Source organism: Triticum aestivum, chromosome 4A (assembly GCF_018294505.1).
Source record: "Triticum aestivum cultivar Chinese Spring chromosome 4A, IWGSC CS RefSeq v2.1, whole genome shotgun sequence".
NCBI classification, from domain to species: Eukaryota; Viridiplantae; Streptophyta; class Magnoliopsida; order Poales; family Poaceae; genus Triticum; species Triticum aestivum.
This window is the reverse complement of record NC_057803.1, coordinates 426,492,282-426,514,277: the sequence shown is the minus strand read 5'-3', so window position 1 is coordinate 426,514,277 and position 21,996 is coordinate 426,492,282. Positions and strand designations below refer to the sequence as shown.

At 47.7% G+C, this 21,996-nt stretch overlaps 1 pseudogene; it reads left to right on the top strand.

Moving 5' to 3' along the window:
* Positions 1-12,126: 12,126 nt before the first annotated feature.
* The window catches only part of LOC123082037 (probable inactive nicotinamidase At3g16190), a 31,465-nt pseudogene continuing 21,595 nt past the window's right edge, over positions 12,127-21,996 (top strand).

Here is a 21,996-nt window from a genome sequence, read left to right as displayed (position 1 = left end):
CTCTAGTATTTAGAGTGACTTCCCCCAAAAATCACAAAACAATTATCCAGAGATTACATTCCAAGTTAATTCCTCCCACTTATACTAAGCATGTCATGTTGGGAGTGTCACTTGTAGTTTTCTTGGGGTCAAGATTATATTCCAGTATGATTGTCAATAATTCCACCCTTGATCATAAAAATGATTGTGTTCCTACTTTCCACCAGTATTCCTTTTCCAGACAACTAAGGAAACAACATTTGATCCACTATAATAACCATGAAAAATTCCTGGTGTGTGATTTGTAGTAACCGAGAATTTCATGCCAAAATAGAAGATTTCCTTCCAATCAAGTGACTATACTAGATGGAGAATGATATCATCAAATGAGAGTATGCAATGCTTCTTTCCAAAGGAAGCAAGGGGGTTTAAAAGACATTTAATTCCTCCATTCAATTGTGGAGTGCGCTGTATATTACAATAGTGAATAGTTCCATGCTCTTTACATACAAACGATATATTCCTGAAGTGTACTTCCCCCACCAATCAGTTGTTTAAACCATGATATTCTTTAATAAACTGATTTTCCACTTTAGTATAATCTGTGACCAGCATAATAAAACCTTCCGACTTGTATAATAAAAGATAAACATAACCATATAAAAGTATAATCATCAAAGAGTGAGATGAAAACAATAATCTGACCTCTAGTGGGGATGTCCATAGATATACCGTAAGTATATAAAAAAATAAACGATGTGAAGCCCTTTCATCTTATTCCACCTTAATAAACAAGGTGTATAAAAAAACATATATGTTTCACATGTACCATAGTCCTCCCACTAAAGTTTAGAATTCTAGAATTAATGAACCACTTAATCATATTCCAAGATATGTGTCCAAGTCGTACATGGCATAAATATTGAGATTCCAAGCATGTATTCCCATTGTAGGTATTCCTCCATATGGAGTTATCTCCCCCAAATAAACAGTTTGGATTGCCAATATTTATTGGACCATCAACAATAAGAGATCATTGTACAAAATTCCATCATGCACTAATCTTACCATTGAGCAATATTTTCACTCTTCCTTTTCCAAATAGAATGGCATAGTCAATAGACTCCAAGATAGAACAATAAATTAAATACCTTCTCACTTAAGTTGCACAGAGTGTTCCGTAACAATAATACCTTTCCTCCACAAGGGAGTTTCATGACTTAATTTCCAATCCAAAGTACATCAATTTTCCTTTGAAATTGTTGCATGCCAATAAAGTTGCGTTAAGTGAGAGCAAACTTCCTTTTCCACGGAGTGGTTCCCATCTTCCTCCATAAATAAGTGATGTTCCATAATAGACGCTTCCTCTTAGCCAATTCTATTTGAAATACCGTATCTTCCTCTTCAAGGTGTAGTCAATCATAATTGACCAAATCATTCCCTCAAAGAGTTTTCTGTCTTCCTCCATGGAACAAATAGTATCCCATGTTGGATATATTGAATGACCACTCATGGTGAAAAGTGTCTATAAAATTATTTCAAACAATCTGTCATAGAGTGACAACAATGACTTGCACTTCCCAAATAAACATAGCATGTGGGTCATGTTCCACCAAGAACGTGTTCCAGATTGCAAATAATTTCCATACAATCTATACTATCATATTCAGCAGACAAATAACAATAGAAAGAGAAAGAAAAATTCCAAACCAGTTGCTATCCATATTTAGTGTCATATTATATATTTCCGAGTGAAGTGCACTGTAGGTCCTTGAACTATTCCAGGGATGTCACGTAGGTCCTCGAACTATGAAAATCGTCATTTAGGTCCTCAAAGTGCAGTAAGTGTGTCATTCAGGTCCAAAATCTCCCTGACAGGCTCTAACTGGCCAGCTGGCACATAAACAGTAACCGTAACAGTACGCGGCAAACCGTCCTGAATTCCTATGCCTGATGAACAGTACACGACAAAGAATAAATATAAAAAATATCAAAAAACTGAGATCCTCTGTCATCGAAAAGACCCTGGCGCGTGAACAGTAAAAATGTCATTAATTCAAAAAAAGTTCACGAACGATGAATTTGGAAAAATATTTGTGACTTTAATAAAATGTTCGCAAACGATGAATTTGGAAAAAAATATTCGCGACTTCAAAAAAATATTCGCGAAATTAAAAAAAGTTCGCGAATGATGAATTTGGAAAAAATATTCACGACTTTAAAAAAATGTTCGCGAACGATGAATTTGGGAAAAATATTCGCGAGTTTAAAAAAAGTTTGCGAACAATGAATTTGGAAAAAATATTCATGACTTTAAAAAAATGTTCACGAACGATGAATTTGGAAAAAATATTCGTGACTTTAATAAAATGTTCGCGAACGATGAATTCGGAAAAAATATTTGCGACTTTAATAAAAAGTTCACTAACATTTTTTAAAGTCAGGAATTTTTGTGGTTCGCGAACATTTTTTTCCATACCCACGAACAATATTTGTGGTTCGCGAACATATTTTCAAATTTATTGTTTGTGAACTTTTTTACAGTCGCGAATATTTTTCCCATATTCGCGAACATTTTTTTGAATTAATGAACATTTTTACTATTCACGCACCAGGGGTATCTTTGATGCCAAAGATTTTCAGATTTTTTTGTTCATATTTTTTATTTTTCGCACTGTTCACCATGCCAGCTGGCCATTTAGAGGGGGTTAGTGAGATTTTGGACCTGGATGACACACTTACTGTACTTCGAGGACCTAAATGACGATTTTCATAGTTCGAGGACCTATGTGACACCCCTGAAATAGTTTAAGGACCTACAGTGCACTTCACTCTATATTTCCTTTTCCTCAGCGATGACATGTTAGTTTTTTGCAATTCCAGTTTGTTTTATTAAATAATTTGATTAGTACGGTCTATAGAGAATATATCCATATTTTTTCTATTTTCCAAACCGTGACCAATATGCATTTTTTGATGCTATTGCTAAAGAAAAGTGTTACCGGGACAGAGAGAATTAATGACGAAGCAATTCAGGAAGCTTGGTGTGCGGATCGTCGGGGCAGGCGAAATTACACAGATTAATTCCTTGTGATGTCCTACCCAGATTAGGGTTCACACAAGTATAAGACAGCCAAGAAATTACTAGCCTTCCTTGTGACAGTCTGATCCATAGATGAGTAATGTTGATGTGGACATCAGTCTGTAGATGCATACGTACACGTACCGGTTAATGTTCCTTGCTGCCATCGGCCATGAAATTTGGGAACCAGCGAGAAAAGCAACTAATGGACCCAGTCAACGCACGCAAGGATTTGCTTCACGAGTCTTCCCGAGAGATCAGTCCAAGTATTTATAGTTGATTCCACGACTCGAAATAGCAGATTTCTTGATCCGAGCGTATTCCGTAAAACCTCCGGTGATCTGTACTGCCGAACAAAATTGATTACGCAGCACAACACACATACTGCATGGACCGGCCGAAGAGATGGCGCATGCACGGTGAGGCTGGAGAGGTGAGAGAGAGGGACACGAGAGCTTGACACCCCACCGACCGCCGCTCCGGCGTCGGCAGCCACCACTCTACACCGCCGCACGCTGGTGATCAGTGTCCACCCGCCCATCGTGCGCTACTCCGGCCACGACGACCACCCCTACTTTGGTGTGCCTTGCTGCGCTGCAAGAGTTGCGGAAGAAGCCGGCCCCGTCAGCGACTCCACCACCGCCCGCAGGTACTGCGGTGGATCTTCGCTCGCCGTCGTCGCTGTCACCAGCCGATTGCTCCCTTAGCTCCTCAAGGTAGGTGGCGCACCGGTGTGGCCCGCAGGTTTGCTCTTTGCCCTAACTAGCTACGTCTGTTGTTCGCCAAGCCCTACGCTGCTAGCAATCCTCTGCGGCTTTACAACCCGAATGCTCCGCCTTGATGCATGATAGCTTCTTCCTCCTTGACCCTGTGATCTCTTCCTCAATAGCTACCCAACCTGTAGAACTTCATTCACTTGCTCTTGGGGGTTTTGGTCTCGTACGTGCATGTTGATGCTTACATCTAGCTCGGTCCCTGCCATACCATGAGCGATCCGGGAGACGATTCTGGAGGGGCTAGGCAAATGCCTGACGACGCAGGGACACGGTTTGAAAACCGCATGTTGGAGCAATACCGATGTGGCACTGTCTCGGTCATCGCCGGCGCCGGCAGAGCCGCCGTGCTTCACGCTACCGTCCTTGGTAACGGGCTCTTTTGCTCGCCGGCGTTCTTTGAAAAAACCCTCTCCCACTGGTTTGGGGGAAACCCGGCAGGGTTCAGAGTCCGGCCTTTGACCGTTGGCCATTTCGAATTCGAAGTTGCCCATGCAGGCGTTGCATGGGAGATTGTACGTAGGAAATCTTGGCCTTGGGGGCCGTTGTACGTGTCCATATCCATGTGTAACGGTAAACATACCCCTCCAGAGGCTAGCGCTAGGACGCGGCTTTCCCACTTACCTTTACTGCTCGGTCCTTGCCCTGGCACGACACAACGCTCGCCCAATCTCTCGTGTAGCGTGCAAGATCTCAGGGATCCCGATTTCCCGCGACGTGCAGAGGGCGGCACCACAAGGCTGCATGCCCCATGCAACAATGATAATGGCAATGCCCCCACTGCCGCGCGGGACACCCAATCCGACCGCCCGTTCCACGGATACGATGAGGCGGGTCTTCCGGCTTACCAGGGCGTTACTGCCATTTATCGCAGAAACCAACTTAATGGCACGCCTGTCATGCGCCATAATTCCTACCTGCATGCCCTCTTGTCCACTCCAGCGCCTGAGAATCACGCGAGCTCTGATCGACGCGTCGCACCCAATACAGTAAAGAGGACTGCAAAGCCTAAAGACTTGCACCGTAGATGCTATCGATGCCTATCTTACAGCCACCGTCACAAAGACTGCAGAGACCCCATCGTTTGGTGGCTCTGCCGACAGGTGGGCCATGTGGCATCCCAATGTCACTCCCAGCGCGGCTCATCGTCTTCGCACGCCGCCATGCCTCGCCCCCTTATAACGCAGCTGCCATGCCTCCCACCCCCCAAGCCCTCCAGCCAGCCCTTCACCCTCATCTTTTCTTGCCTTGCCCCACCCAGAGCACGCGCCTCCCACTTCCATGGAGCCTGTTGTCCGAGGTCGCCCCACTTCCCTGGATGTGCACTACCCACTGCTCCTCGATCAGAATGCCCTAGTCTGCCTCGTGAACATCTCTCCTCCCATGCCCGGCTTTCTCCCATGGCTTAAGCGCCTCCTTTTAGAACGGCTTAACATCACAGATGTCCGGTTCACCGGCTGCGCCTCAGGCACTGTGTTTGTAGTCTTCCTCTGAGAGGCAGAACAAGCGGCTGCTATGCGAGCCAGTCCACTGATGACTGATTCTCGTAGGGTTGACATCCTGCCGCACAATGCGGGAGACAACTCCTTCACCTTCTCCTTCCGCCACATAGTGAGTCTATCCCTCGAGAAGATGTCGCTCGAGCTATGGGATCGCAGAGGGGTATCATCCAGCGTTGCTGGCTTCGCTAGTCTTCTGGGAGTAAGCCATGCCTGCCTCCACGGGAATGACTTCTCCAGCATTCTTGTCCTCGTCAAAGTCGAAGCTCTCCAGCACATTCCTCACCACCTAGCCTTCCACCGCATCGTCGGCGCCGGCATTTACGCCGACATCGTCATCAATGAAGTCTGGGACGTGGCACGCACGCTGGGCTCTCACTCCTCACCACCCCTCCCCCCTAGCAGTCACCATCTCCCCGACTACGGTGACCACGGCCCGACTCGTGGGATCAGGCGTGGGCATGCCAACCCTCGCGCCTCGCGGGCAACCAACGAAACCATGGCCGGCCGAGCCTTCCGAGCCTTCCAGTACCCTCGCTTCGCCACCTTTGGCGATATCCTTGCCATGATCAAGCTCTCGACCAAGCCAAGAATTCGGAGGGTAGACACTTTCGTCATCCCCACCATCGACGAGGTGGCACACGAGGACGAGGACCGGCTTTGTCTCAAACCCGTCCTCCTCGGCACTGCGGTCCAGCGATCGCATGTGCAGGCCGCCTTCGACGCCGACACCCTAAGCTTCACTTTTTCTGTCAAGCTAAGCAATAATCACACAACTTCTGGCGTCGTGGTGGTCGGCCCGGCCAGCACAGACCAAAACCACTTTCTTTGCTTTGATCTCACCCTTGGAAAGATCGAACACCACACCTGCAGATCCATCCTCTTCAAGCTATGGCCTAAAACCCTAGCAGGAGAATTCTGTTCCCGCACACTACCCTTACTACCCTCTGTTGACTGCAGATACCCCCCCCCCCCCAAAGCCTTCGTCCCAAACTCGCTTATCCCAGATACTGGGCCTCTGCTATCACTCACAGGCGAAAACCGCTTCCCTAGACTTGACAGATCCATAGCCCAAATCAAGGCACATGCCCATCAAGTTATGGTCTCCAGGCCGATCTGCACGAGGCCCGTTCGTCCTGTGCCTAGCCTGTTTTTTGGCCTGCTGCCCATGGGCTTCATCTCGCCCGTCACATGCACTGATATGCAGCACGGGGCCTGCGCAATCCTGCCCCTAGAGATAGCCAATCATTTCTGCAACTGCCGCACTCCATCCCTTCCACCCGTGGCCGCCGACCTGCGCAACCACCCACCCACCCTGCAGCTTCTGGATCCCCCGGCTACGGCTGCTGCCGCCACTCATGCAGCCCCAGGAGGGCCTCCTGAGGTACTCCTGCTGGTCGAGCCCACGGCGGCAGCTGCAGAAGCCGCAAAGGCAGCAACGGCCGAGGCAGTAGAGGCGGCGGCGGGTCTGGCCCCAAGCGCCTCTGCCGCCTCTCCCCGTCGGAGCCCGCGCATTCGGCAGCTCCACGATGGGAAACGTGTCGACCCCATCGAGCGCGCCTCCAAGCGCAAGGCTTCCGCCAGCCCGGCTGCCGGGGAGGGAAGCAGCCACCGCGCCTCCGGGCGGAAGAGGAGCAAGGCCGTCAAGGCCGCATCGATCGTTCAGGTGCCACTGCAGGACACCCCAAAGCCGATGACCAGGGGCACGGCCAAGCTGCTCGCAAAATGCTGCGACCTGAATTTTGAGGCCATCCACACAGATACAAGCTCGTCCTCTTCTGATGCGTCAGGTGCTGCCACTGGTTCCTCCGAGTCAACCGGATCTGCTCATGAATAGGTATGCTAGGAGGTTGAGTACTGATGTCTCGGTCAAATGCATGCCATCACCCACCCCCAGGGGCTATCTGCTGCTGCTTTTGCTTAGTATTGTAGTTCATCCACCTAGTGTTTGGTCCTACTGGGCTATGTATCTGCATTGCACCACATGTTTCCTTTCCACTGTCATCTGCATTCTGAACTTTGTAAGCTCTTTTGAGCAACATGCCATTTGTTTCAATCAAAATTATGGTTTGGTTTCGCCCATGTCCATGGCTACTTCTCCCCAAGTACAGTGTTGTTTTTTCCACCATGCGGATTGCTAATTGGAATGTTAGAGGGCTTGGAGACTATGCCAAATGCTCGTTAGTCAAAGATGCACTTCTTGCTTGTTGCCCGTGTGTTGTTTGCCTGCAGGAGACTAAGTTGCACCTGGTGGACGCATTCAAGGCAGCCTCCTTCCTCCCTGCAACTCACAAATCCTTTTTGCACATGCCGGCCAATGGAACTTCTGGAGGTCTAATCTTGGCCTGGGACGATAACGCCGTCTCTGGTCTGGAGATTTTCAAGCACAGATTCACCATCACTGCCAGTTTTCAGTCAAGAAGCAAGAATTGGGCCTTAATGGACAGGTTCAATGCATGGATTCGAGACAACGCTCTTGATGATATTGAGATTGCTAACAGAAACTTTACATGGTCCAACAAGAGAGCAGAACCAACCCATGTAAAGCTTGATCGAGTACTCATCAACGTAGACTGGAACCTGAGTTTCCTCAACACCTCAGCTACTGCACTACCTGCTACAACCTCTGACCACGTGCTAATTGGCGTTGACTTCTCAAGGGAAACACCCAAAAGTTCTTTCTTCCGTTTTGAAAACCACTGGCTGCACATCCCGGAGGTCAAAAATCTGATAACACAGAGCTGGGAGAGGGGTACTAGGCCGCTCGCGTCAGCTGCTACTTTGATAAGTTTCAAACTCAGAAGAACTAGAGCTGCTATCCGGGCTTGGGAACGGAAGAAATCATCCTTGCAGGAAACCCTAGCTAACTGCAACCATGTTGTTCAGTACCTTAATGCTGTGGAGGAAAGAAGACTTCTATCCAAGCTAGAGGCTACTCTCAGGAATCATGCCAACCTAAAGGCCTAGCAAATAATTATATGGCAGGCTAGTTTCTGGAGAAGAAGAGCCAAGATTAGAGGCTGCACACTGGGAGACGAAAACACTATTTTTTTTCATGCAGCCGCTAACTGCCAACATAGAAAAAACATGATTAAACTGCTGGTTAAGGATGGCATTGAGTTTTACAGAGACCAGGACAAGCTGCAAATTGCCAACTTCACTGGTATCTTTGGCGAGCAATCTATGTCACTGCCCACCTTGGACCCAAGCAGCTTATATGACCATGCAGACCTGAACGCGCTGGAATTGCCTTTCACCTGGGCCGAAAAAGCAACAGTTATACAGAAAGCTCCCAACAATAAGAGTCCAGGGCCGGATGGCTTCACTAATGAATTCCACAAGAACTTTGCTGGGCTGCTAAAGGAGGACTTAATGAGGTTCTTCCAGGCTTTTTATGACCATGCCTGCGACCTGAGCGGCATCAACACTACACACGTTGTGCTGCTACCAAAGAAAGAGAACCCAACTGATATTAAGGATTTCAGGCCAATTGCTCTAGTCCACAGCATACCCAAGCTCGCAACAAAAGTTCTAGCAGTCCGGTTTCAAAGTTTCATTCCGAGCCTCATACACCCTCTACAATTTGGTTTTCTGCCTGGGAGGTGCATAGCTGAAAACTTTGCCTTGGCAGCAGAACTGGTTCAACAAGCGAAGAAGAGAAACAGGCCAATGCTAGTGCTCAAATTAGATTTCCAGAAAGCTTTCGATAGTGTTAGCTGGGATGCTCTGAAGCTCATTTTGGCTGCCAGGGGTTTTGGATGCAGATGGGTCAGATGGATACATGACATCCTTTCGACCAGCTCGTCCAAGATAGTTATCAACGGATCTGTTGGAGATGAGATCATTCTGAAAAGTGGTCTAAGGCAGGGGGACGCAGTTTCTCCCTACCTTTTCATCCTGACAGCCGATGTTTTGCAGCAGCTCTGCAGGAAGGAATACCAAGCGGGGAATCTGAAACACCCGCTTGGTGGTGATGGCCCCTTCCCAGTCCTACAGTACGCGGACGACACGTTGATTTTGATGCAAGGGGACATACAACAAGCACAGATTATCAAACGGATCTTACAGGCCTTCAGTGATTTCACAGGACTTAAGATCAACTACCATAAGAGCACTCTCATGCCAGTTTGCCTTGACACACAGACTAGTCAGATTGTTGCTGATCTTCTGCAATGTCAACTTACAGCTTTCCCATGCACGTATCTGGGACTACGCCTCTCTCTTAACAAGATCACTCATGGGTTGTTGATGCCGGTGATTCACAAGGTGGACAAACGACTATCAGGTTGGCTTGCAAGCTATCTGTCTTGGGGGGGGGGGGGGGCTTACATTGGTCAATGCTGTCTTGGCAGCGATTCCCAGTTACTTCATGGGCTGCTTTCTTTGGCCACAACAATCACTCGACCAGGTTGAACGAATTCTGAGAGGATTTCTATGGCAGGGTAAGAATCAAGCAAAAGGAGGGCAATGCCTTGTCGCCTGGGAAAATGTCACGCTGCCAAAGGAACATGGCGGGTTGGGAGTGAGAGACATTGCAGCACACAACAGGGCCCTCGTATGCAAATTCACAGCAAAGATCCTGCAGCAACGCGATGTGCCTTACTATGATTGGTTTGCACGCACATACTGTCATAGAGAAATCTCCTGCTCTCCACAGCATCGGGACACTGCCATCTGGAGAGGATTTCGATCCACCATAAGTGTGGTAATGGAAGCGACCAAATGCAAGGTTGGTGATGGCCGAGGCACTGCTTTCTGGCATGATCACTGGGTCGAATGTGGTCGATTCAAGACATGCTTTCCCACTCTTTTTTCTTTCTCTACATCACAGTGCTGCACCGTTGCTTCCCAGTTTACAGACGGGCAATGGAATATTCAACTTCACCCAAACCTCTCTGCCATAGCAACACAGGAGCTTCAAGACGTAGTTGTGCTGTTGAGTAATATTCAGCTACATGAAGGTACGCCTGATCACAGAGAACCTCTCCTGGGAGACAAGGCTACCACCACCGCATACTTTTACAAGTTGTTCACTTTCCGCGGGATCCTCTGTCTGTCAGCCAAGTACACTTGGGACAGGATCATACCGCACAAGAACCGTGTTTTCATGTGGATTGCCCTCCAGGACAGGCACAACACAAGAGACAATATGCTCAGAAAGCATTGGGACAGACTGGTATCACATAACGGATGCAATCTTTGCCCGACCGCGGAAACAATGAACCAGCTCTTGCTACGCTGCAAGCTAGCGCAAGCCCTATGTGCCGAGCTAGGGTTGCAAGACCTTGCATCATCTTGTCTGACGGCACAAGATCTCATGAGCTCGCAGACGGCAAGGGTTCGATATGGCACGAAGTGGAATGTCCTATTCATAGCATGCGCAGTCGCCCTTTGGAATGCCAGGAATGATCTGGTGTTCAATGGATCTTCTTGGAAGGAGAGGGAGCTCTACAGCAACGTCGCCGATCTCTTCAGACTTTGGAGCTTCCGAGCTAGCGTGCAAGATAGAAACAACTTTTCTTTGTGGGCAAATACCCTTGCTCCTAATTAGCTCTTAGAGAAATCGACTCTTCCCTCCCCAACTTATTCTTTGTTTCCTTCCTCAGGCCTGGTGATGGCCTGCCACACACAATGTGCGGCGTTAACATCACCTTCATGTAAATGACTACGGTCATCCGGGTATAAGGTAGAAAGTGCTCTACCTTTTTATTCAAAACAAAAAAAACACATACTGCACGTGGATGTATTACTTTCGTGATTTACTTGATGTGCCTCCTTGATCCATCTGCCCCAAAAAAGGATTATACTTGCAATACTTTTTCAGATCGGGCGAAGCCTTGACCGATTTCGTGCGTTCTTGCACGGGATGCAACACAATGCAGCACCACGCGTCACGGATACAGCGGGAAGGTGAGCACGCGACGAGCGTGGACAAGTGGGCGGCAAAGCAGATACGTGGTGGCAGAGTGCGTAGCGGAGAATCTTTTCCCTGACCGGCGCCGGTGCAGAATAGCAACCGATCAGCAGTGATGGAACCTAGCCTCTGATACCAATGTTATAAATTCAGAGTTTGTGGTCTAATCACTATTCCTCTGCGCTTATCCGTGGTGTCGCTCACAAATCGCATATGTGAGGCTAGGGGGTAGGGACCTTCTTATAGTGTTTTTCCAAAGAGTCCACCTCTTATACAGATATAAGATTCCTAGTCTTCTCCACTAGTTTCCGGGATAGAGTCCAGATCAAATTACCAACCACAATCATATTTGTCTATTAACGGATTCTACATGTTATGTTCCCGGAGCACGCGCTTGTGAGCAACGCGCCATAATAGAGTGTAAATTCCTCTAATTACGTAGATCAACATTAGGGCTGTAACCTAACTATATGATGTAGCTCCTTCCAATCATCTGTGTATGCGGGTAGTCTTTCCAATATAAATAGTACTCCCTCCGTTCCTAAATATTTGTCTTTCTAGACATTTCAAATGACTACTACATACGGATATATGTAGACATATTTTAGAGTGTAGATTCACTCATTTTGCTCCGTATGTAGTCATTTGTTGAAATGCCTAGAAAGACAAGTATTTAGGAACGGAGGGAGTATATTGTATTCCACTGATAATCGACCAGCTTCCTTAAGCATATATATTACTTAAGTACATTCCAACAAGTGATAATTCCATGATAATCATGTAAAGTAATTCCATGTATAAATACATGTATAATTCCATAATAAGGTATTCTGAATATTATTAGTTCCAAGAAATTTGCATATAGTTGCAGGACACAATTCCAACACTCCTCTCCTACCTCAGGAAGCGCTGGTTCTCCGGAGGTGGCGTCGCTGCCATAATCCCCAGGATCCCGACCAGCCGCTTCAAGTCGCAGCGATCCATGGCGGCCGCCGCCAAGTGGAGCGAGACGACCATGCTCGTCATCGACATGCAGGTGGGGTTTCCTCCCCTCTTGTAAAAGAATTCTCTTATTTTGGGGTCTCTTTTCCTCTTGTTTGGTGGGTTTCCTATCCACTCTACTTGTGAATTATTGCTGCAAACGGTGATGGCTTGCAGAAGGATTTCGTAGACCCGGAGATGCGCAGCCCACTGCTGGTCACTGGCGGCGAGGCCGTAATCCCCGCCGTCGTTGAGGCCGTCGCCGTGGCGCGGAAGGGAGGAATCTTTCTTGTTTGGTAATTTTCTTTTCTAGTAGGAGTACTAGTTTGGCTCTTCTTAAACAGCAACATGCATATGAGAATCGAATTTATTGTTACTTATTACTCCTCCGTTCCAAATTACTTGTCGCATATATGAATATATCTAGATGTATTTTAGTTCTAGATACATTTATTTCTGTGACGAGTAATTTGGAACGGAGGGAGTATTTCTTTGTAAGACGAGTCTAATATCTTGGCTCAATGCAGCCAGACCTAAGTGATTTCTTGGTCCATTCAGGAGTGGTCCATTTTAATTCGTGTTCTATGTAATCTCTTCTTGGCGTGGTGCTACCTACGGTTCCTATTCTGCTCCTTCCGTTCGGTTAGCCTTGCAATTCTCCATGTATGCTTAACAAGGACGAATTCGCATGCGCACACCTAACAATGTACAAGTCCCTGTGCGCTAGTACTAATTTCTTTGGCAAGTTCAAGAATGGTCTATGGCAGTATGAGACCTAACAAATTCCTTGTGCCAAACAAATGGTCTCGTTCTATCCAGAATCCACTCACTTAAAAAAGTAATCCTGCTTTCATAACAAACACTCCCTATTAGTTGTGACTAATTTAGTACAGCTTTTGTTTATGGATCGGAGGAAGTAGTAAATAATGGTCTCGTTCTTTCCAGAATCCACTCAGTTGGTCTTTTGAGTATCCTGCTTTGCATAAGTACATAATAAATTACTGTTTCTTCTCCAACACTTTTCTAGCACAAAAGCAATTGCCACTGTTTGGGTCTCCACCATCTGTCAGCAATTTTTCATCAGATGGTGAGATGTTTCACTTTGGCCCCTACCCTGATTTGGTTACAAATTCGAGCAATTTCCTTTTTTACTATTCATGTAGGGCAACAACTGGAATGATAGCATTGCAAACACAAAATTTGATGTGGGGCAATAGACATAGTACTACTCTCTCTAATCGAAGTTTCCAATCAGGGCATTAGAGGGTTGCTGAATTAAGTAGTTGCTGGCATGCTTTATTTGTTTCATCTAGAAAAAGCACAAAGTTGATTGCTGTCACATGTTTGCAATGGTATGGTGTTATATTAAAATCTGATACAAAACGAATACTCTAACTAACATGTCTTTCTCATTTCTGGTAATATGCCGCACACACTTCAATTTTGAAAAACTTCTCTTTTGCTTTGGTATGGTGTATGTGCAAGTGCAACTGCTGAATTAATTTCTTCTTGGTTGTATTGAAAGCACATGCAATTCTAAATTCTGCTGAACATGCTTTGTGATACTAACTGGATCATGCATTTTGCAATCTGCAAGCTAACCTCTCTTTGTCTAGTCACACTGTCGGTGTCAAAACCGGCGGATCTCGGGTAGGGGGTCCCGAACTGTGCGTCTAAGGCGGATGGTAACAGGAGGCAGGGGACACGATGTTTACCCAGGTTCGGGCCCTCTTGATGGAGGTAATACCCGACGTCCTGCTTGATTGATTGTCACACCCTAGCTAGTTCATGCATTAGAGTGCTTGCATCATGTTTAAATTTTCCAGAAAGGTGAAATGAGGATGACAGAACCCCCAGCACCCCCTTAAACCAACTAGGGTTTACTAAAATTGGTTTCAACGAACCCAAAATGCCCTTCACAAAATGTTCATAATTTCTGGTTCGGGTTAAAACCCCTGGGAAAAATGGTGCACTCTTTTTTAGGACATTCTGGATTTTTTGGATTAAATAATAAGTATTTGAATTTGGGCATTTAAATACTATAAAATATTTTAAATGCCCAAATAATTCTGGATTTAAGTGAGGGCTGTTAGGAATAATCCCAACAGAGCCCACAATTATTTTCAGGATTTTTGAAAATGTTTTAGTATTTTTATTAAAGCCCTAAAGTTACAGAATAAATAAAAAAAGAAAACAGAAAGCAGAAAGAGAAAGGCTTACCTGGAAGCCCACCAGCCGGCCCACCTACTAGCCCAACCCACCTCCTGCGCCAGCGAGCTGCTTGCACTCGCCAGCACAGGCAAGCAGCTGCTCGACGGCGAGCACAGCATGCGTGCCACGCAGCTGCCCGCCGCCTCGCCGCTCCCCTCGTCGAGCTGTCGACGTGGGACGAACCCCCTCTCTCTCCCCGACCTCGCAGACACTCGCTCTCCCCTCTGGCTCCTCTCTCTCACCCTCCCCGATGTCGCCCGAGACGTCACTGTCGCCGCTGCTCGCCGCAGCCGCGTCCAACGCCGTCCCCGCGCCCTCTCACCGTGTCCCGACGGTTCGCCGTCGTCGACTACGTCGACCAGCCGAACTGCACGACGCCGGAGCCCCTGCATCGTCCCCGCCACCATCGTCTTCAACCTTTGGCCGCCGTTGATCGTCATCGTCGATCCGCCGCACCCGAGCTTCCCCGAGCACACTGACCCTCCATGCGGCTTCCCTGTGAGCTACTGAACCTCCCCGTGCTTTCCGTTTTGCCCCTAGAATACCGTAGACGCCGCGCCTCTTGTGCCCGAATGCGCCGCTGCCTGACCACGTCGTCGGCGATGCTCCGGTGACCATTTGGTCACGGGCTTGTGCCCGTCACACTCCCCACGCTGCGTAGATGCGGTAGGCGCTTTCGCTGAATCGCCTAGGCCACTGCAGCCACGCGCACGAGCTGACCCGAGCTTCGGCCTCCGCCAAGCTCGTCGCCGGCGATGCTCCGGCCACTCCCCGGCCAAGCCATCACCATGGCTGGATGCGGGCGAGCACCAGCTGCCCGTAGCTGCTCTCCGCGCATCAAATGGTGCCATGTGGGCGATTCCCGCAGCGCGCCGCCGCGTCTGGCCTCGCCGGCAGCTAAACGCCGGCGGGCTTTGACCCGCTGACCGGCGAGGTTGACTCTACTAACACGGGTTGACCTCCCCCTCTATCTCACTGACATGCGGGCCCCGCCCGACTAATTACTCTGTTAGTGCTAACTAACTAGGTTAGTTTAATTAGTATAGTCACTGACTAGTGGGCCCTGCCCAGTTAATTAGGCTAACTAAACGTAGTTAGTGCACAGAGTCACTGACCAGTGGGCCCCACTGGTCAGGTTTGACTGGCCCCTGGCGCCTTTGACTCCCTGACGTCACTGTGATGCAGTGCTGATGCAATTATTCATTTTCTGGATTTATTTTTATATAGGAAATTCCAGAAAATAGCCTAAACTTCTAAAAATCATAAAAAATTAACCATAGCTCCAAATCAAACAAATTATATATGAAAAATGATCAGAAAAATTCAATCTATCCATATCTAATGGTTTCATGCATGACAAAACACTTTAACCTTGATGTTTAGGTGAAACAAGCTAATACACTTATTATGCATAAGAGCTTAAGCTTTCATTTGAATCTTTGATTCAAATGGAACCATTTCAACTTGTTTCACATTGCATTAGGCAGGACACATCATTTTGCCATGTCATAGCATGCATCACATTGTTGCATATTGCCATGTGTTCATTATGTTCTGTGTGTCCTTCGTGGTAGGTTCTACCTCCGAGGATATCTCCGAGTATCCAACTGAAGGGCAGTACCCTACTACCACTCCATCAGGCAAGCATCCCCATTGATCATATCGATACAATCCCATGTTCTCGCCTCTACTCTCATTTACTTCATTAAGACAACAATGTTTCAAACTGCTGTGTGCTACGGTAGTTGAACCCTTATCCTCTGCATGACCTGTCATTGCCATAGTAACTAGATGAAACCCACTAGCATGTGTAGGAGTTGATTGAGCCATGTATGTGTTTCCTACCTTGCTATGCCTGCTATGCTTTGCGTTGTGTCAGGTCTGGTTCATCTGGGTGATGAGCTAGAGTGAAATGATTATGTTGGTAATGTGAGGGATGTGTTGAACATGTTTTGGTAAAGGTATCGATGAGAGGCCATGTAGGAGTACATGGTGGGTTGTTTCATTGAGGCCGTCCATAAGAACTGAGATCTGTATGCGTGATTTAAGATTCAGCTACTACCATACATTGGGCCCTGAAATATGACCCCGCTCAACTTACTGACCCCTCTCGTCCTCTGTCCAGGAGTTGCAACTAGTTTCTGGTGTTTGTAGGTTATGCGTTGGCGGCCGTGCGTAGTGCTGACCCTAGGGGTGGGCTATGATGCGGTAGATACACCGTGGCACGGTGTACCGAGTCGCCCGTTTGGTATCTCGGGAACCCTACACACATCGTTCGGAGCTGTTGAGGACACCCTGGCCGGATTTCCTTGCGGATGGAACCCGAATAGGCGATAAACCTAGACTAGAGACTTGTGTAGTTAGTCAGGTTGTGGTCTACACCCACGTCGGCTTTCGCTTGAAGTCTGCCGAGAACATGTCTTGTGCAGACGCTAAGTGGTGGAAACATGTGTGACGAAGTACACCCCTGCAGGGTATAAAACTATTCGAATAGCCGCGTCTGCGGTAAAGGACTACTTGGTTGCCTATACAGTTCATAGACAAGTTAATGGTTACTACTAAAAGACTCAAGATAAGTGTGAGTATCGAGGATGGCTCTCTTGTAGGATGACGAGGGAGGATCCCCGGTGGAGTATTGTGTTGGTGATTAGTGGACTCGTGTGTGAAAACTATTTTACTAGTGGTGTCTCGTAGGATAGTTTAGCCAAGAGTCAAAGCTGGCTTGCTGCAATAACTCCACCACCTTCTTGAGAATGAGCATGTATTGTAGGTTCTGATGTAAGACTTGCTGAGTACCTTTGTACTCATGTTTGCTTTAATTACTGCTTTCAGACGACAACACCGCCCCCTCCGATGGGTTTTATGTAGATCTCAGTGTCGATGAGTGACTTGCCACCCAGGTGGTGATCCTGGCCATGGAGGGCCCTATGTAGATAGACAGGCTTCGAGAAGCCTTCTTTCTTTCTAGTGTCTGTACTCAGACTATTTGCTTCCGCATGTGCTTGTATGCTTGTATGACTTGAGTGTCGAGTCATGTGACCCCTACCTGTATGAACATGTTATGTATGGCTCTCTGGAGCCTTTAAATAAAGTACTTGAGTTGTAGAGTTTTGTTGTGATGCCATGTTGTATTTGCACATATCGAGCATATTGTGTGTATGATTGAAATGCTTGGTATGTGTGGGATCCGACAATCTAGTTGTTTATCCTTGGCAGCCTTTCTTATGGGGAAATGTAGTCTAGTGCTCCTCGAGCCATAGTAGTCCGCTACAGCCCGGTTCACCGGAGTCCTGCTAGCCCAGCACTACTGCTCAGGACACTTGACTGGCCGGCATGTGTTTCACTTCGTTCCTATGTCTGTCCCTTCGGGAAAATGTCACGCCGTGACTTCCGGAGTCCTGCCTAGCCTGCTACAGCTGGGTTCCCCGGAGTCCTGTTAGCCCAGTGCTACAGCCCGGATTCACTCGCTGATGACCGACATGCTCGATGTGATTCATGTATGCCTGTCTCCATAGGTCTGTGCCGCTTTGGGTTCATGACTAGCCATGTCGGCCCGGGTTCTCTGTCATATGGATGCTAGCGACACTATCATATACGTGAGCCAAAAGGCGCAAACGGTCCCGAGCAATGGTAAGGCGACACCCGTGGGGATACCGTGCGTGAGGCCGCAATGTGATATGAGGTGTTACCGGCTAGATCGATGTGACTTGGAATCGGGGTCCTGACATTGATATTGATGATATGAGTATTACAAGAGTTGATCTACCACGAGATTGTAGAGGCCAAACCCTAGAAGCTAGCCTATGGTATAATTGTCTGTTGTCCTATGGACTAAACCCTCCGGTTTATATAGACACCGGAGGGGGCTAGGGTTACACAGAGTTGGTTACAAGGGAGGAGATCTACATATCCGTATTGCCAAGCTTGCCTTCCACGCCAAGGAAAGTCCCATTCGGACACGGGACAAGTCTTCAATCTTGTATCTTCATAGTCCAACAGTCCGGCCAAAGGATATACTCCGGCTGTCCGGAGACCCCCTAATCTAGGACTCCCTCAGTAGCCCGTGAACTGGGCTTCAATGACGATGAGTCCGGCGCGCAGTTTCGTCTTCGGCATTGCATGGTGGGTTCCTCTCCAAATTCTGAATATCTGCTGAGTAGTGTCCGGCTCCCCATAAATGTTGCACTTCTTGGCTTCTGCGCCCAATAAGGGCTATCTTCCACGTGTCGAGCGAATGTTAGGAGTCAGGGCATTTTTACATTCGCCACCCTAGCCATGTAAATAAACTGTCTATTAAAGAAACGAGGATTCTTAGATCCAAACCACACCATCCTCCCACGATGAGTTTCCATCGGAGCGCGCTCGGAAAAAATCCATTCCAACATGGCCGGCCATCGCAGCTCCTCCTCCCGCTCCCGTAGCCCAAAGCCCGGTGACTGGGAGAAGTGTTCCATCCCGCATAGCCAATTAGTAGAGTTGCAGACCCAGGGATTTCTCCCTCCAGCATATATGGTCCCCGTTCGAGACGGGCTCGCCACCTATAATGGCGGGGAGCAAGCGGAGAGCTTCCCCAATCCCTCCATGGGGAGAGGGTATGCATTGTCCCTTATTTACTTAGGGGACTTGGATTCCTGATCCATCCGTTCCTCTGCGGGCTCCTGCAGTTTTTACGGCCTCTAGTTGCATAATTTTACCCCCGCTTCCATATTACACATCGCTGGTTATGTTGCCCTTTGTGAGCTGTTTCTGGGCTGCGAGGCTCATTTCGAGCTGTGGAAGAGGCCATTCTGCCTTGTGCCCCATACACAGGAGGGGTCACTATATCAAGTGGGTGGAACCGAAATATGGCGCATCGCCAGGACCGGATACATGTCCGGTACCTCGAAGAAGACGTCCGAAGACTGGCCTTCGGAGTGGTTTTACATGGAGGACATCCCCCTTCCAGATCCTATTCGGAGGGGTGTTCCCGAGTTCCACAATGCTCCTCTGCAGAAACACCGAAGCTGGCGCCCACGGAGCCCCGGGAGGAAGATAATGGAGAAGTCCTTTACCTGATGGACCAGATTAAAGTGTTGGCTCAATCAAGATTGACAATAATCAAGGTTATGTCAATATGCATAATGCGGGGGGTGCAGCCACTTCAATATCTAGGGCACCCCCTGTGGTGCTTTAACGGGGAAGATGATGCCACCCGCTGCGGGCGTAAGGGACCGGACTCCGCTGCTACTTTAGCAAAAATTATGTCCGAGTTGTTCAAGGGACAGGAAGAGGAGTTCATCCGTATTAAGCCACGGGATGGATTCTCCATGTACAACCCTCCAAGTTGGGTGAGGTGTCACTCTTTACTCCCAACCTTCCTGCATTCTTTGTCGTAAATACTCACCTTGCCGTTTCACGGCATGAACTGCGAAAAGCTGTAAGGGAGGTCAACAACCCGCCTCCACAACCGGAGGACCCTGACCGGGCCCTCGACCCCGGACTTGAAGAGGATCCGGACATATTTGTGGAGCTGATAGACAGGACGTTCTATGAATTGAGCTGCGATGACGCCATGGTGGCCATCATAGCCGACTATCCTGGGCTACTCCCTGCATTGCAGGTAAGGGAAAACCGGAGTCCCAACTTCTAATAAGGATCCCCTTTTATGCACTTCACCTACCGTACACATATGGTGCTTTACAGGGAAGGCCATCGGGACGCCATGCCGAACCCGTAGTGACTCGCCAATACGGGGCACCGAAGCCTGATACGTCTCCAACGTATCTATAATTTTTGATTGCTCCATGCTACTTTATCTACTGTTTTGGACTATATTGGGCTTTATTTTCCACTTTTATATTATTTTTGGGACTAACCTATTAACCGGAGGCCCAGCCCAGAATTGCTGTTTTTTGCCTATTTTACTATTTCGAGGAAACAAAATATCAAACGGAGTCCAAATGGAATGAAACCTTCGGGAACGTGATCTTCTCACCGAACGTGAACCAGGAGACTTGGACCCTACTCCAAGAAGTTTCCAGGGAGGTCACGAGGGTGGAGGGCGCCCCCTGGGCGCGCCCCCTGCCTCGTGGGCCCCTTGGAGCTCCACCGACGTGCTCCTTCCTCCTATATATACCTACGTACCCCCATTAGACCAAAGGGGGAGCCAAAAAGCTAATTCCACTGCCGCAACTTCCTGTATCCACGAGATCCCATCTTGGGGCCTGTTTCGGAGCTCCGCCGGAGAGGGCATCCATCACGGAGGGCTTCTACATCAACACCATAGCCCTTCTGATGAAGTGTGAGTAGTTTACTTCAGACCTTCGGTTCCATAGCTAGTAGCTAGATGGCTTCTTCTCTCTTTTTGGATCTCAATACAATGTTCTCCCCCTCTCTCGTGGAGATCTATTCGATGTAATCTTCTTTTTGCGGTGTGTTTGTTGAGACCGATGAATTGTGGGTTTATGATCCAACTTATCTATGAATAATATTTAAATCTTCTCTGAATTCTTTTATGTATGATTGAGTTATCTTTGCAAGTCTCTTCGAATTATCCGTTTGGTTTCGCCAACTAGATTGGTAGTTCTTGCAATGGGAGAAGTGCTTAGCTTTGGGTTCAATCTTGCGGTGTCCTTACTCAGTGACAGAAAGAGTTGCAAGGCACGTATTGTATTGTTGCCATCGAGGATAACAAGATGGGGTATTTACCATATTGCATGAATTTATTCCTCTACATCATGTCATCTTGCTTAAGGCGTTACTCTGTTTTTAACTTAATACTCTAGATGCATGCTGGATACCGGTCGATGAGTGGAGTAATAGTAGTAGATGCAGGCAGGAGTCGGTCTACTTGTCACGGACGTGATGCCTATATACATGATGATACCTAGATAACCTGATAACTATGCTCAATTCTATCAATTGCTCAACCGTAATTTGTTCACCCACCGTAGAATATCTATGCTCTTGAGAGAAGCCACTAGTGAAACCTATGGCCCCCGGGTCTATTCTCATCATATCAATCTCCATTACTTTATTTTACTTGTTTTGCTTTTACTTTTCACTTGGCATATTTATACCAAAAATACCAAAAATATTATCTCTATCAGATCTCACTCTCGTAAGTGACCGTGAAGGGATTGACAACCCCTAAGCGTTGGTTGTGAGTTGCTACCGTTTTGTGCAGGTACGAGGGACTTGCGCGTGACCTCCTACTGGATTGATACCTTGGTTCTTCAAAACTGAGGGAAATACTTACGCTACTGTGCTGCATCACCCCCTCCTCTTCGGGGAAAACCAACGCTAGCACGAGACATAGCAAGAAGGATTTTTGGCGCCGTTGCCGGGGAGGCCTATGCCAAGTCAAGTTAAGATTTACTCTCCCGTCAACGAGCCATTTCTGGCGCCGTTGCCAGGGAAGCCTACGCAAAAGTCAACATACCAAGTAGCCATCACAATCTCTATCTCTCGCATTACATTATTTGCCATTTGCCTCTCGTTTTCCTCTCCCCCACTTCACCCTTGCCATTTTATTCGCCCTCCTCTTTTTCCCATTGCCTTTTGTTTGCTCGTGTGTTA